The following is a 14,418-nucleotide window of genomic DNA, read 5'->3' as shown; positions in this document are numbered from 1 at the left end:
CTTTGCCCCTCCCCAGATCACAAGGATGAAGCTTCCTCCTGTGGAAAACATTCTCCCAACCTCTTCTTGCCCTCAGCACCTGCTTTAGTTTGGGGTTGCAATGTGCTCAGCTTCAGAGGCTGCAATTCAGTTTGGTCCAGTCCAGTTATAGCAGCTGGGCTCTCCCTGTCAGACACTGGCTTCACTGGACACTCTAGCAGTTAGGAATGGCCATGCGACCACAGCGGCCACAGTTCAGTCAAGATAAGGAAAAGCTATTGGCAAGAGGGCTTTGGTTTTCTGAAAAACGAGGGAGGAGGAAGAAGACATTTTGCTGGTGCCATCTCTTCCCTTTGCGATACGTGCGATGCCTGGGGCTGTAGCAGCCATCTTTGAAGCATGAAGGAAGGTAAGGGTACTGTAGAGACAGGAGCCAGGCCTCACGGGGTTTAACTGCAACAGGCACCTGGAGCCATGCACCTCCTCATTCTCTGGAGGTTAGACTGTTAGTACCTTTATTGTTTAAGCCTGGGGTTAACAAATTTTGTCCCCAGGCAGGTGTGCCCTCTGCAAGCCACACTCAGTACAAATCCCTGCCACACCACCCCAGGACTGAGACTCAGGGCTGGGTGGGGCTGCAGGGAGCTCCCACCTGCTCCATCCATGCACCTGGGCTTGCTTAGGAGAAGGCAGTGCCCATCCCGGCTGCACCCCCACCTTTCTGTGTCATCCAGAGGGGCCAAGCTGCTGGGCCTGAGCCACCCACCTAGGACCAGAGAGAAGGGCCTGGAAATGTGCTCTGGGGCTCCATTGGACCAGGAGGGAGTGGAGGCACCAAGGGTTCATCATTTACCCCAGAGATGGGATGCACAGGCCAGGTGAACAGGGTCCTCTCCTGAGACCAAGGCAGAGCCTCTGAAGCAGGAGATGGTGGCCCCCATTTAAGGACACTGTAAGGGAAGAGGAGAAGGGCAAGATGGTAAGTTCTTGACCCCTGTGACTAATTCACCCAGGGAGAACCGTGTGCTTGAGCAGGGTGGTTGCTTCTGTGTGCTAAAGCCTGGAAGACACAGATGCTCCATGCCCCTGCTCATGCCTGTCCCACCAGCCACAGGATATGTAGCCAGTCAGCCAAGCCCTACACAGGGATGGGACCAGGTGCCCAGGCCTCAGCTGCAGCAATTCTCAGCTTAGGGGCTCTAGGGCAGGGCCAGTGTCCTCTTCCAGCCTCCCTCACTCCCCTGCACAGGTCAGCAGGGACTTCTGCCTGTGCAGGGTCCCACCCAGGTCAGCACTGGTCCTTTGTGGGCCTTCCTTGATGGCTCACCAGGGTGAGGAAGCCCTTTCCAGGACCTCATCCCACAAGGTCTGTGCCTCCCCTGTGGCACTGCCCCAGCCCCCCCTAAAGTCAGGCTGGCATGCATCCAGTGTGCACACAGGAGCCTCCCAGGCAGCCCCAGCAGTCTCTGACCTACTGTGGGCATTGGGAGCCTGTGGGAACTGGCAATGCCAAGAACGGGCTTGATACCCCAGCTCACCTTGCCCTGGCAGGAAGCAGTGCCTGGCCAGCCCTCTGCCTCTGCATTCCAGACTCTCCAAGAAACTGAGTTGCAGCTAGGGATGGCTGAAGGTGGCCCAAGCAGGAGGCTTCCCTGGGCAACCGTGGAGAAGATATTTTTAGGTTCTGCTGTGTTTTTCATAAGAAAATATTTTTAGACCAAATTCATCCTGAGCAACAACATGTGGCTTCTAGCTAATTATGCAATTAATCATCACGGCTGGGATGGTGTGGGCGAGCAGGTGAGGAGCGAGCCAATGCCACTCCACTGATGGGGACATATGCAGGAAGGCCACAGCCACCGAGAGCACAGAGCACACTGAGTCTGGGGCACCTGCCACCTTCCCTGCTCAGACTAGCTTGGCCCCGAGCCTGCAGGAAACCTGAGCAGTCTAGCGAGGGCTGGGGGTCTGCCCTACAGCTGCAGATCCTCTCAGAGAAAAAGAAAGGTGCTGTCTCCTGGGAGGTGGGGTGCCCAGCAAAAGTCTGGGCCCTCCCGCCCCTTTTCTCTGGGGCCACCTGCACTATGCTCCTGGCCATGTTGAAGTCACAAGGCTGGGAGCCAGTGCTTGCTTGGTAACCCCATGGGCTCCAAAGGTTCAGGGGCACAGCACGCAGGTATGTGGGTCATGCCCTGTGAGAACGGGGCTGTGATCCCTCCAGGGACCACTCCCCAATCCTGGACCCCGGTGTACCCTGACTCAGGGTCACCATCTGTTTGCAATTCATACAAAGGCTCATTGAGGGTGCTGATGGTTCAAGATCCTTCCTGACCAGCCCTGCTGAGCCTGTGCATGTTGGGTGAAGCTGCACCTGGGACAAATGGTACAGGCTCCTCACCCAGAATTCTCCCTCAGGACCCCTGCACACCTGATATCAACCGGGTTTCCCTCCTGTGTTAATCCCTACAGGGCACTCCAGAAAAGGCAGTGAGGAGACAAAGCTCCTGGCCTAGCTTCGGGCTGCTTCGGCCACAGCAGAGCAATCCCCCTGAAATTGAGACAGACCCTAACCTCAGGCCTTCACAGCCCCTATAGGAACCAGCTGCTGGAGCCTGGTCTAGGATGGTACCCCTTGGGGCCCTTCTCTCCAGTTTCTCTTTCTTTCATTAGACTCAGAAAGCTTGAGTCTCTGCCACCAGAGTCCCTCACGGTACCCTCTACAGCTTGCCCCATCCCTGATGGCCTCACCATCCTCCCTTTTGTCCCCCTGGAAAGCCTCAAGTCATCTTCGACTCTTCCTCATCCTTAGGCCCATGCGTGCCACCAACTTTCCTCGCTGACCTGCCCACACACAGCATCCTCTCTCCATCCCTGTGCCTACAGTCTACGGCCATTCAGGCCCTCACAAGGCCTCTTGCCCTGGCTCCCTCCTCCAGTCTTTTGAATCAGTCGGCACTCTCAGTATGTCCCCAGCATGGAGGGCCCTTCCCAGGAAAGTGACAGCCCTCCCCTGGCCTGGCAGTAAGCGAGGTCAGGCTTTCCAGTCGTGACAGCTGGGAGCTGACTCCCAGGCCTAGTCCTGGCAATTGGCTGCAGGGCCGTGCCATGGGACCCTCAGTACCTCGTTTTCCCTCGACTGTGACAGAGGGACTGCAGAGTCTTGCTGGAAGGGGTGCTTGAGCTTTAGGGGAGGGAACAGGAGTATTCGCTCACGCGTTGCCCTCAGCCTGGCCGAGCACAGCAGGCGCTGAACAGAGCTGCAGACCAGCACCGTGAGGGGTCCAGAGGGATCTGTGGAAAAGGTAGAGCAGGCCTCAGCCTGAGTATGTGCTGTGGGCCTAGTGTGTATCTGAAATCCACAGGTTGAAGCCCTCCCCCACATGGTGATGGCATTAAGAGATGGGGCATTTGGGAAGTGAGGAGGCCACAAGGGCAGTGCCCTGGTGAATGGGATTGGTGCCCTTACACAAGGACCTCAGACAGCTGCTTTGCCCACCATGTGAGGACACAGGAGAAGGTAGCAGGGATGAGCTAGAAGGAGAGGCCTCACCGCAGAGTGGATCTGCCAGCACCTTGCCTGGCCCTCCAGCCTTCGGAACTGTTAGACGTGTTTGTTGTTTAAGCCCTCAGTCTATGTTACTTTTTAATAGCAGCCTCAGGAGTAGGACAGTTGGGGACTTCCTGCCTATAATCTTCCTCCTTGTTCAAAAGAAAAACAAACAAAAACAACAACAGCGAGTAAACAAGACCAGACTCTCTTCTGAGTTTTAAGGGATAAGCATGTTAGAACAAAACGACACATGAGTCAAAAAGTACCTGGCGGTACTCTACAGACGGCAGTTCCTTGCGACTAAGCTGCGAGCTGGGCTGAGCCTTCCCTCCACCCGGGTTCCCGCTGGAAGGCGCGTCCCTAGCCTAGGGACAGCAGCAGGCTCGGAGAGCAGGCCCGGCTCAGGACAGGGAGGAGGGAGATGCCTGCAGCTGGGCCTGCCCCGCCTGTGGGCCCACGTGGCTCTGCTGGTTTCTGCAGTCGGGCGGGGAGACTGGAGTGGGTCATTGGTGTCGATTCTATTTTTCCCTTTTGCTCCCCTCACCTAAGAAGGGGGCATTTAGGCTTTTTTCAAAAGGTCTCTGTTCAGAGTGCTTCATTCAGCCTCAAGGATGGGGGTTGCTGAGACAGAGAGGGTAGAACTGGCCGGGAGAGGGGGTCAGCCTCCCGGGATGGGGCGCAAGGCCCCTGACTCGCTGTTAGGGTTCCATGGAGCGGGGGAAATCTCCGGTTTGCAAGGCGCGGGCCAGCGGGAGCCGGGGAAATCCGAACTCCCTGACCTGCTGCCCCACGCCTGGCTGGTGGCCACCGCCCAGCCCGGCCTCTGTGTCCTCGGTGAGCTTCCCTCCTCCCCAAATAGTCTCAGAGTCTCCTGCCTTTGGTCGTGCCTCTGCCCAGCGCCACTCAGCCTGGAAGGCCCGGGCCACTGACCCGTCCTGGTGAATCCCTCCCCCAGATCCCAGCGTGCCCTGAGACGCTGCCCTCTGCTGTGCGCGGTTCCTCTGCCCCGCAGTCCCAGTCACCTGCCCCCTCCCCAGCCTGAGCCCGCTGAAGCCTGTATTACCTGGGACCTGATTTCCTGCTCAGGCCACTCTCCCTGGTCCCAGGGATCCTCCTACCGCCCAGAGGCTGGCGGCCCCTGGCGCAGCCTGATTGGGCCCCGCCTGGCGCTGTGCCCGGCCCAACTCGGGGAGGTAGGCGCCGCCACTCACGCCCACCCGCTGATGCAGCGGTCCTCGCAGCTTGACCCAAAATAGCCTGGGCTGAGAAACCAGAGTGGTGACAAGGACGAGGCGGCCCAGCTGTTGGGAAAGCAGCAACCTCACCTCCTCCCCGCGTGTTCAAATCCAGCTGGAGCCTCATTTCCCCGGGGAGGTCTCTTTACGGACTCCACCCTCCAAGTGGGCTCCCGAGTGTTTGCGCCCGTGAGGTGGAGGGTGGGGGGAGGAGGAGGGCAACGCTGCGGGTAGAACAGAATAGATGAGAGGTGCTGGCTTCAGAGTGGAAAAAGCTAAACCTTAACTGCGGCCAAGGGGTGGTGACGGCATCAATAAGAGAAACGAGTGACACCCCGCGGCATTGGGGCCCCGGGTGGCAAGAGGGGACTCAGCTGACCTCCCCCCACCGATGTCAGCCCCTTCACGTGGGCCTCGGGACAGCGAGCGCACTCCCAGGACTTTGGGCTTCTGCCGTCCTGCTTGGATGAGCTCTTCCTCTAGGAGCCCGCAAGGCCCCTCTTCTCCCCTCAGCCCCTGGCAAGGTCTCCTCCTCAGGCTTCCCTAGGGCACCCCTGCTCATGGCACCCCGTCCGGACACCATGGCACCAAGCTCCTCCTTGGTGCTTATCTCTGGAAAAAATATGCCTGAACTTGTTTCTTATTGATCTCCCAATCCTTAAAAATGGAAGCTTTTCCAGGACAGGACCCCGTTTGCTTTTCCAGTGCTGTGTCCCCAGCACCTGCAACAGTGCCTGGCACACATTGGGTGCCAATAACCATTTATTGCATGAATAGACGGATGGCTAGAAAACGGTTGGACCCAGCTGTGAAGGGTATTTACTTAGCCATGTGTTAAAATAAAACATTAATTTGACCCAATATCATGATCTAACTCCATTGGAAGGAAGTGGAGAGGGAAGGATGTGTGTGTGTGGGGTGGGGGTGGTAGGAGGGGATGTGTAAGGGAACAGGACTGTCATTTACCCTGGGAAGAAGTCCATCATTTGGTTAACACTTCAAATGGAAAAAACAAGAACTGGCAGCGTAAGCATTTTACTTAGAATCATTAAAGTAAACGTGAGAAGGAATAGCCAACAGATTCACATGGAATGCTTCTAGGGATGGGGATTAGGACAGGCGACTGCCATTTTTCTTTATAAACTTTGTAATATGTTGAAATGTTTTAGGCAATGTCTACCTATTGCTTGGATGAAGTTTAACAATTAAGCAATAAAGTTGGATGCTTTATAAGATGTCATTAAATTCACAGATTGGTTTAATTTTGTTAAATCTTCTAGGCAACTTTTTTTAGTGATTTCTTTTTTATTTAATTAAACTCTTTATTTTGAATAGCTGTAAATTCACATGAAGTTCTAAGAAATACAATGGAGAGATCTTGTGTACATTTTACCTAATTTCCTCCAAAGGTAACATCTTATAAAACTATACTACAATGTTTGCTGGGCACGGTGGCTCACGCCTGTAATCCCAGCACTTTGGGAGGCCGAGGCGAGCGGATCACCTGAGGTTGGGAGTTGGAGATCAGCCTGACCAACATGGAGAAATGCTCTCTCTACTAAAAATACAAAAGTAGCTGAGCGAGGTGGCACGTGCCTGTAATCCCAGCTACTCGGGAGGCTGAGGCAGGAGAATCGCTTGAACCGGAGAGGTGGAGGTTGTGGTAAGCTGAGATTGTGCCACTACACTCCAGCCTGGGCAACACGAATGAGACTCCATCTCAAAAACAAAAACAAAACAACAACAACAACAAAACAAACAAACAAAACACACACGTACACACAAAAACTATACTATGATGTCACAACCAGGATGCTGACATTGATGCGGTGGAGAGACAGAACATCCCCTCCCCACCAGGATCCCTCACATTTCTCTTTTATAGCCACACCCACTTCCTTCCCAGCTCCCTCAAGGAGAGGAATTCCCTGCCCCAACCCCATCCTGCCCTTAACCCCTGGTTAGAAATGCTAACCTAGTCTGCATTTCTATTAAACCTTAGTTACTTTTGCACCATTTTAATGTAATGTTGTCATTTCAAGAATGTTATACAAATGGAATCATCCAGTGTGTAACGTTTTGGCACTGGCTATTTCACAGAGCGTGATTCTCTGCAGGCTCACCCAGGTTGATGCCTGTAACAAGGGTTTGGTCCTTTTTCCCACTGAGCACTATTCCATGGTATGGATGTACCATGGTGTGTTTAAACCATTCACCCAATAAAGGACATCTGGGAAGTTCCCAGTTTTCAACTACTACCAAAAAGCTGCTGTGAACTTTCATGTACAGATTTTTGAGTAAGCATAAGTCTTCATTTCTCTGATATAAATTGCCAGGAATGCAGTTACTGGGTCATATGGTAGTGGCATATTTAGTTTTTAAAGAAACTGACAAACTGTTTTCTGGAGTGCCTTTATCATTTTACATTCTCACCAGCAATGCATGAATGTTCCAGTTTCTCTGTATCCTTGCCAGCATTTGCTGGTGTCACTATTTTTTAATTTTTATTTTAGCCATTCTGATAAGTGTGTAGTGGTTTTAGTTTACACATCACTGACAGTCAGTTCTATGTGCTTATTTGCCATCTCTTTGGTAAAAGATTGCTTTACGTCTGTCTGTTTGCTAATTGGACTTTTGTTGTTTTGTTCTGAGAATTCTTTGTATATTTTAGACTATTTCTGTCAGATATGTGGTTTGCAAATATTTTCTCCCAGTCTGTAGATTGTCTTTTCATCCTCTTAATAGGATCTTCTGCAGAGCAAGAGTTTTTCATTCTGATGACTCCAACTTACCAATTTTTCTTTTTGTGGATTTTGCTTCTGGCATAAAATCTAAGAACACTTTGCCTAGTTCTAAATCCTGAAAAGTTTCTATTATTTTTTGCTAAAAGTTTTATAGTTTTACATTTTACATTTAAATCCATTATCCTTTTAAAGTTAATTTTTAAAAATCAGATGTGAGATTTGGGTCAAGGTTCAGGTTTCTGTTTGGTTGATTTTGGCCTACGACTGTCTGATTTCTCCAGCACCATCTTTGCTCCATTGAATCATTTTTGCACCTTTGTCTAAAATCGGCTGGACCTATTGCTGTGGGTTTATTTCTGGGTTCTCTACTCTGCTTCATTAATCTATGTAACTAACTCTCCACCAATGCTACACAGTCTTGATACACTTGCTAAATAATATCTTAAAATCATATAGATTGATTCCTCCCACTCTATCCTTTTTCAAAATTGTTTTAGCTATTCCAGTTCCTTTGCATTTCCATGTAAATTTTAGAATGATGTCTATATCTTCAAAACATCTTGCTGAGATTTTGATAGAAATTGTGTTAAACCTGAAAACCAACTTAAAGAGAATTTATATCTTTCCATGTTGAGACTTCCAGTCCATGAACACAGTATGTCTCTCCATTTATTTCGATTTTTAAAAAATTTCTTTAAATTTATTTCATCAGCATTTTATAGTTTTTGGCATATAAGTCTTCCATATGTTTTGTTAGAATTATACCTAAGTATTTATTTCATCAATTTTAGTTACTTTAATTTGTAATTCCAGTGCTCCTGTGTTCATGCTAGTGTATAGAAATTCTTTGGTATCTTTGTATGTTTACCTCATTTCCTGAGACTTTGCTGAACTTATTTATTAGTGATGGTTTTGTTTTGGTTTTGTTTTTTTGCTTTTTTGGCTTTTATCTTTTGGTAAATTTCTTAGAATTTCCTATATAGACAATCATGTCATTAGCAAACAGGGGAAGTTTTATTTCTTCCTCTCCATCCTGAATGCTTTTTATTGCTTTTTCTTGCTTTATTGCACTGTCTAGAAACTCTAGGATGCTGCTGAACTGAAGTGGCGAGAGAAGCACCCTTGTCTTTCTCCTGATCTTTGGGGAAATTATCCAGTCTGTCAACATTAGGTATAATGTTAAATGTTAGGTTTTTGTCAATGTTCTCTACTGAGTTGAGGACATTCCCCTCTGCTCTTATTTTTCTGAGTTTCTTTATTAATAGGTATTGAATTTAAATTTTTATTTTCATAATATACACATAACTTAAAATGTACCATTCTAAGCAGTATAAACTGTACATTCAGTAACATTTAGGACATTTACAATGTTGTGCAACTATCACCTCTGTCTAGCTCCAGAATATTTTCACCACCCCAGAATAAAGCCCAGACTGTTAAACAACCAGTCATTCCCCATACCCCCATCCCTCAAGGGTGCTGAATTTTGTCAAATACATTTTCTTCCTCAATTAATATGATTATGTGATTTTTCTTCTTTAGCCTTTTTATCAAGTGGGTTACACTTACTGATTTTCACATATTGAAACTGCCTTTGCATCCCTGGAATAAACCCTACTTGATCATGGTGTATAATTGTTTTTATATATTGCTGAATTTTATTTGCCAATATTTTGTTAGGAATATTTATATCTAAATTTATGAGGAATATTGGCCTATGGTTTTCTTTTTTAACACTCTCTTAGTCTGTTAGAGATCAATCATGTTATTAGCAAACAGGGGCAGCTTTATTACTTCCTTCCCAGTCTGAATTCCTTTTATTTCTTAGTCGCTTACAGCCTAAGACAGAATTAGTTTCATGTCAGGGTAATACCTCCAATAGTATTGGGAAGCATTTGCTTCTGTTCTATTTTCTGGAAAAGACTGTGTAGAATTGGTGTTACTTCTTCTTTAAACATTTGGTACAATTTTCCAGTGATACTATCTTGACCTGAAGATTTCTTTTTGAGGAGGTTTCAAATTATGAATCCAATTTTACTAACAGCCATAGGCTATTTGACATATCTATTTCACATCCAGTGAACTGTAGTTGGTTTTGGAGGGACTCATCCATTTTATGTAAGTTGTCAAATTTATGTGTGTAGAGTTGTTCACAGTATTCCCTTGATTTCCTTCAATCTTCAGGGTCTGCAGTCATATCCTGTTTCATTCACGATATTGATGATACGTGTTTTCTCTTTTTTCTTTGTCAGTCTTGCTAAAGGTTTGTCAGTTTTGTCGATTTTTTAAAAGAATCTGCTTTTTGTTTCATTTATTTTATCTATAGTTTCTCTGTTTTAAATTTCATAAATTTCATTCTGCCTTTATTTTTATTATTCCCTCCTGCTTGCTTTGGGTTTATTTTGCTCTTCTTTTCTAGATTCTTGAGGTGTAAACATGGATTAATGGCTTAAGATGTTCCCTCTTCTGTAACGGAGGCATTTATTGCTATCCACCATCTTCTTAGCACTATTTTAGCTGTATCCTACTAATTTTGGCATATTGCATTTTCATTTTATTTTCATTTAGTCTAATGTTGTTCATATATCCCTTGAGATTTCCTCTGAGTCATGGATTATTTAGAAATGTGTTGTTTTGTTTTCAATTGTTTAGAGATTTTCTTATTATCCTTCCATTGTTGGTTTCTAGTTGAATTCCATTACAGTCAGAGAACATACTCTACATAATTTCAATTATTTAAAAAATTTTGAGGTTTATTTTAAGGCCTACATACAGTCTATTTTGGAATATGTTCCATGGGCATTTGAAAAGAATGTGTATTTGGCCGGGCACAGTGGCTCACGCCTGTAATCCCAGCACTTTGGGAGGCCGAGGCAGGTGGATCACGAGAGGTCAGGAGATCGAGACCATCCTGGCTAACACGGTGAAACCCCGTCTCTACTAAAAATACAAAAAAAATTAGCTGGATGTGGTGGCATGCACCTGGAGTCTCGCTCTGTGGCCCAGGCTGGAGTGCAGTGGCACAATCTCGGCTCACTGCAAGCTCCGCCTCCTGGGTTCACGCTATTCTCCTGCCTCAGCCTCCCAGCAGCTGGGACTACAGGCGCCCACCACCACGCCCGGCTAATTTTTTATATTTTTAGTAGAGACAGGGTTTCACCATGTTAGCCAGGATGGTCTCGATCTCCTGACCTCGTGATCCACCTGCCTCGGCCTCCTAAAGTGCTGGGATTACAAGCGTGAGCCACCACGCCAGGCCTATAGTGTGTTTTGAGTGTGTCTTTTTGCATAGCTTTTTACGGGGCTATTTGATGTATTACATTATAAATACATAATTTAGTGTGCTGATGTTAATATTTTACCAGTTTAAGTGAAGTACAGAAAACTCATGCCCTTTCAAGCTACTTTATCCTCCTATATTTGTAATACAATTGTCTTAAATATTTTCTCGACATGCATTCAGAAATACATCAGACAATATAATTTTTGTGACAACTGTCAAATATAATTTAGAAAACTGAAAACGAGAAGGAAACGTTTACCAATATTTTTTACTCTTAGTGTTTTTCTCTTCCTTTTTGATGCTTCAAGATTCCTTAGTTTTTAACATTTTCTTTCTGTTTAGAGACCTTCCTTTAATCATTCTGGGGTAGGTCAGTTATTGTCAAAATTTGTTACTTTTCTTTCCTTTGAGAATATCTTAATTTCCTTTGTTCCTGAAGAATACTTTACTGGAAATAGAATTCTGAGTTGATAGTTATTTTCTTTCAACACTTGAAAAATGTGCCACTTTTGACCTCTGTGCTTTCTAATGAGAAATCCGTTGTCATTCTTATTTTTTTTCCCTATCGGTAGGAAGCGGTCTTTTCTCTCCCAACTACTTTTAAGATTTTTTCTTTGTTTTTATTTTTCAGGAGTTTAACCATGATGTGTCATGGTGTGGATGTTTTTGGTTTATCCTATTTGAGTAACTCGGCTTCTTGAATTCGTAAGTCTATGTCTTTTGCCAGATTTAGGGAGTTTCAACCACTGTATCTTTGAGTCCTTTTTAAGGCACACCTCTTTCTCCTCTCCTTCTGAGACTCAGTAACATGAATGAAATCTTTTGTTACAGTCTCACAGGTTCCTGAGGGATTGTTCTTTTTGTTTCCATTTTCAATCTATTGTAACTTTGTTGTTCAGATTAAATAATTTCTATAGTTTCTCTTGGAGTTCATGGATGTGTTCCTTTGTTCCCCCATGCTACTGTTGAGCTCCTGTGTTGTGTTATTTGTGCAGTATGTTATGAGATTCTGAACGTGAGTTGAAACCTTCTGGTTTAGCTGGCGGCTTCTGACACCATCCTGGCAGGCACAGCGTGGAAGGTGGGTATAGGAATCGAGGTTCCCCCAAGGTCTCCGGCTCCTTGTGCAGCCTCCACTGACACCACAGGGTGGAAGGGGCTGGTTACTACCTGGTGGGGATGAAGGTCCTGGCCCCTCACTGAGCCCTCTCTGATAACGCTCATCAGGGAGACAGGGAGATTGGGCAACTCATTACAGCCTGACCAGGGTGTAAGTCCAGGCTCCCCACTCGGCCTTTGATGGTGTGAGTGGGAACAAGCCACCACTTTTTGCATGGTGTTTGGCTGGAGTAGGTGGTTATTGTCTAAAATTTCATGTCTATTTTGCAGAGAACAAAACAGAATTTGAGAAGGTGACCTTGTCCCAGGTCTCACAGCTGGGAGGAGCGGAGCTGTCTTGATGGCGCCCAGCACCCGCCCAGCTCCCAGAGAAGTGGCTGGCTCCCACAGCTGGAGAGTGACCTGCCAGCTCCCTGCTGAAAATCTTCTTTGGGCCTCCTTTCTCCTCCAGAAGGAAGTCCCACCTCCTCAGCCTGGCATCTGGGGCCCCTCTCAGACTGACTCTTCTGAAAGTATCAACCATGCCAACCCTTGCTTCAAATCCCAATTTCCTGCTCTGGGGATGGAACCCATGCCCTAGGCTGCAGGCTTCTCTGGCCTTTTCACTTTGCTGACTCACTTGGCTCCATCATGCTGGTCTTTCTCCTGCCTGGAACACTCCAAATCCATTCTTGCCACAGGGTCTTGGCTCTGCTGCTCTCTGCCCTAGACAGCTGTCAGCACATCTGGCTTCTCCTTGTTGGCTACCTTGGCAGACAGACTTCTCCAGCATCCCACTACATTTGCATGATGTCCCCACCCCACCAGCCCTGCTTTATATTCTTCATATATATGCATCCAGAATGGATCATCTTGTCTCCGCCCAGGCCCAGTAAGTAGCTGCTGCAAGAACAAATGGACATGTGTTGAGGGCTGGCTGGCTCCAGCTGCTTGGATACCTCTGCTGGCCTGTCTGGAGCAGCTCAGGCTGGTTAGCCATGGCCTCTGCCCTGGGAGAGTGTCCACATGGGGCCAGGGGCCATGCTTGTTGGCAGGAAGACCCAGTGAAGCCCAAGAACTAAGGAAGCTGCTAAAACCTCCTGCTGAGTAGATCCATTTGTCCCTCCCTGATGCAGTGTTGATGAGAGGGTCCTTGCCCCTCTTGGGAAGAAACAGCCTGGGCCCTCCATGCACAGATGAGTCCCACCCCTAGCCCACGGACTCCTTGTCTGGAATAGGTGGACCTGGGCCTCCGAGTACAGGGTGGGAGTAAGGCCCGGTTCCTCATCCTGCTGTGCATCCCTGGCCACGTATCTTGTCCTCGCTGGCCTCCATTTGCTGCCCTGTAAAGTGAGGCACGAAGTCTCAATGTTCTTACAGTTCTCCATGCATGTGCCTCACCTGGTGGCTGGATTCATGGTGCCCAGATGCTGCAGCCTGGACAGAGTGGGCCCATAGCAGCTGAAAAAGGACAGCAGCTGCTCATTAAAATGGAGCTGCATGTTTTGGGTGCCCCATACTGGGAAAGAAGTGAGGACATCTGGGCTCCTTTGCTGGGGGCCTTTGCACCCAGGCCAGGCCGGCCTCTTCTGGGCTTCCAGGTTCATCTCTGTGGAGCTGAGTTAGCTCTGTGGGTCAGTACCCTCAGAGCCTGGGCAATCACAGAGTCAGGAACTGGCTAGGGAGGTTTTTTTGTGAGTGTTCCTCCCCCACTGCCATCTCCCCAGGAGACAGGAGCCCCAGAGTGACGTCCCGCCTTCATCCTCCAAAGCTGGAGTGGAGCCTGCGGGTGGAGCATGTGTGAACACTTGTCAGTCACACATCGGGGTGGATGGAGCAACAAATGGGTACAGATATGCTAGTGAGGGGCTCCTGGTCATTACTTAAGGGTTTACTGAGGATCATTTAAGAGTTGATTAATTATTGGAAGTTGCATATCTGCAGTCATCTTGCGTCACACATATGCTTGGAAAAGGCAGAGTACAGGAGTGCAGCACCCTCAAGGAGTGGGTGCAGCCTGAAGCCTCTGCATTGTGGAGGGACCCAGAGGGTGACTGATAATGCAGATGGCATTTATGAGAGCAAATGAGGGAGCGAGAGTGCCAGGCACGGCCAGAGCACAGCAAAGGCTGCACACTCCACCACTGCCCTTGGGCCCAGCCCTGGATGCACACAGCCTGAGGCTGCCCACATCCCGCGCCTCCAGCTTGGAGCTTCCTGGGCCAAGGGGAACGTGGGGGTGGGAAAATGTCACTTCTCATTTCCTTTGACCAGCTCAAGACGAAACAGAGCTTGCTTTTCTGAGAGGCTCCTAATTAAATGATAAAAATGTTTTCCTTCACGGTGACTTTGCCAACTCCCCTCCACCTCTCCCTGGCCCGGCTCCCGGCTCCCTGCAGAGCCTGGAGGACGCAGAATGACAGGTTGGCTCCAGGGGTGAGCAGCGCACCTCCAGAGCAATGAGATTTTGCACCCTCATTTTGGGAAGATTTATGGCTGGCTCCCGGGGCATTACAGTCCAGAACTCTG

This window comes from Theropithecus gelada, chromosome 9 (assembly GCF_003255815.1).
Source record: "Theropithecus gelada isolate Dixy chromosome 9, Tgel_1.0, whole genome shotgun sequence".
NCBI lineage: Eukaryota > Metazoa > Chordata > Mammalia > Primates > Cercopithecidae > Theropithecus > Theropithecus gelada.
Note: the sequence above shows the minus strand (reverse complement) of the source record.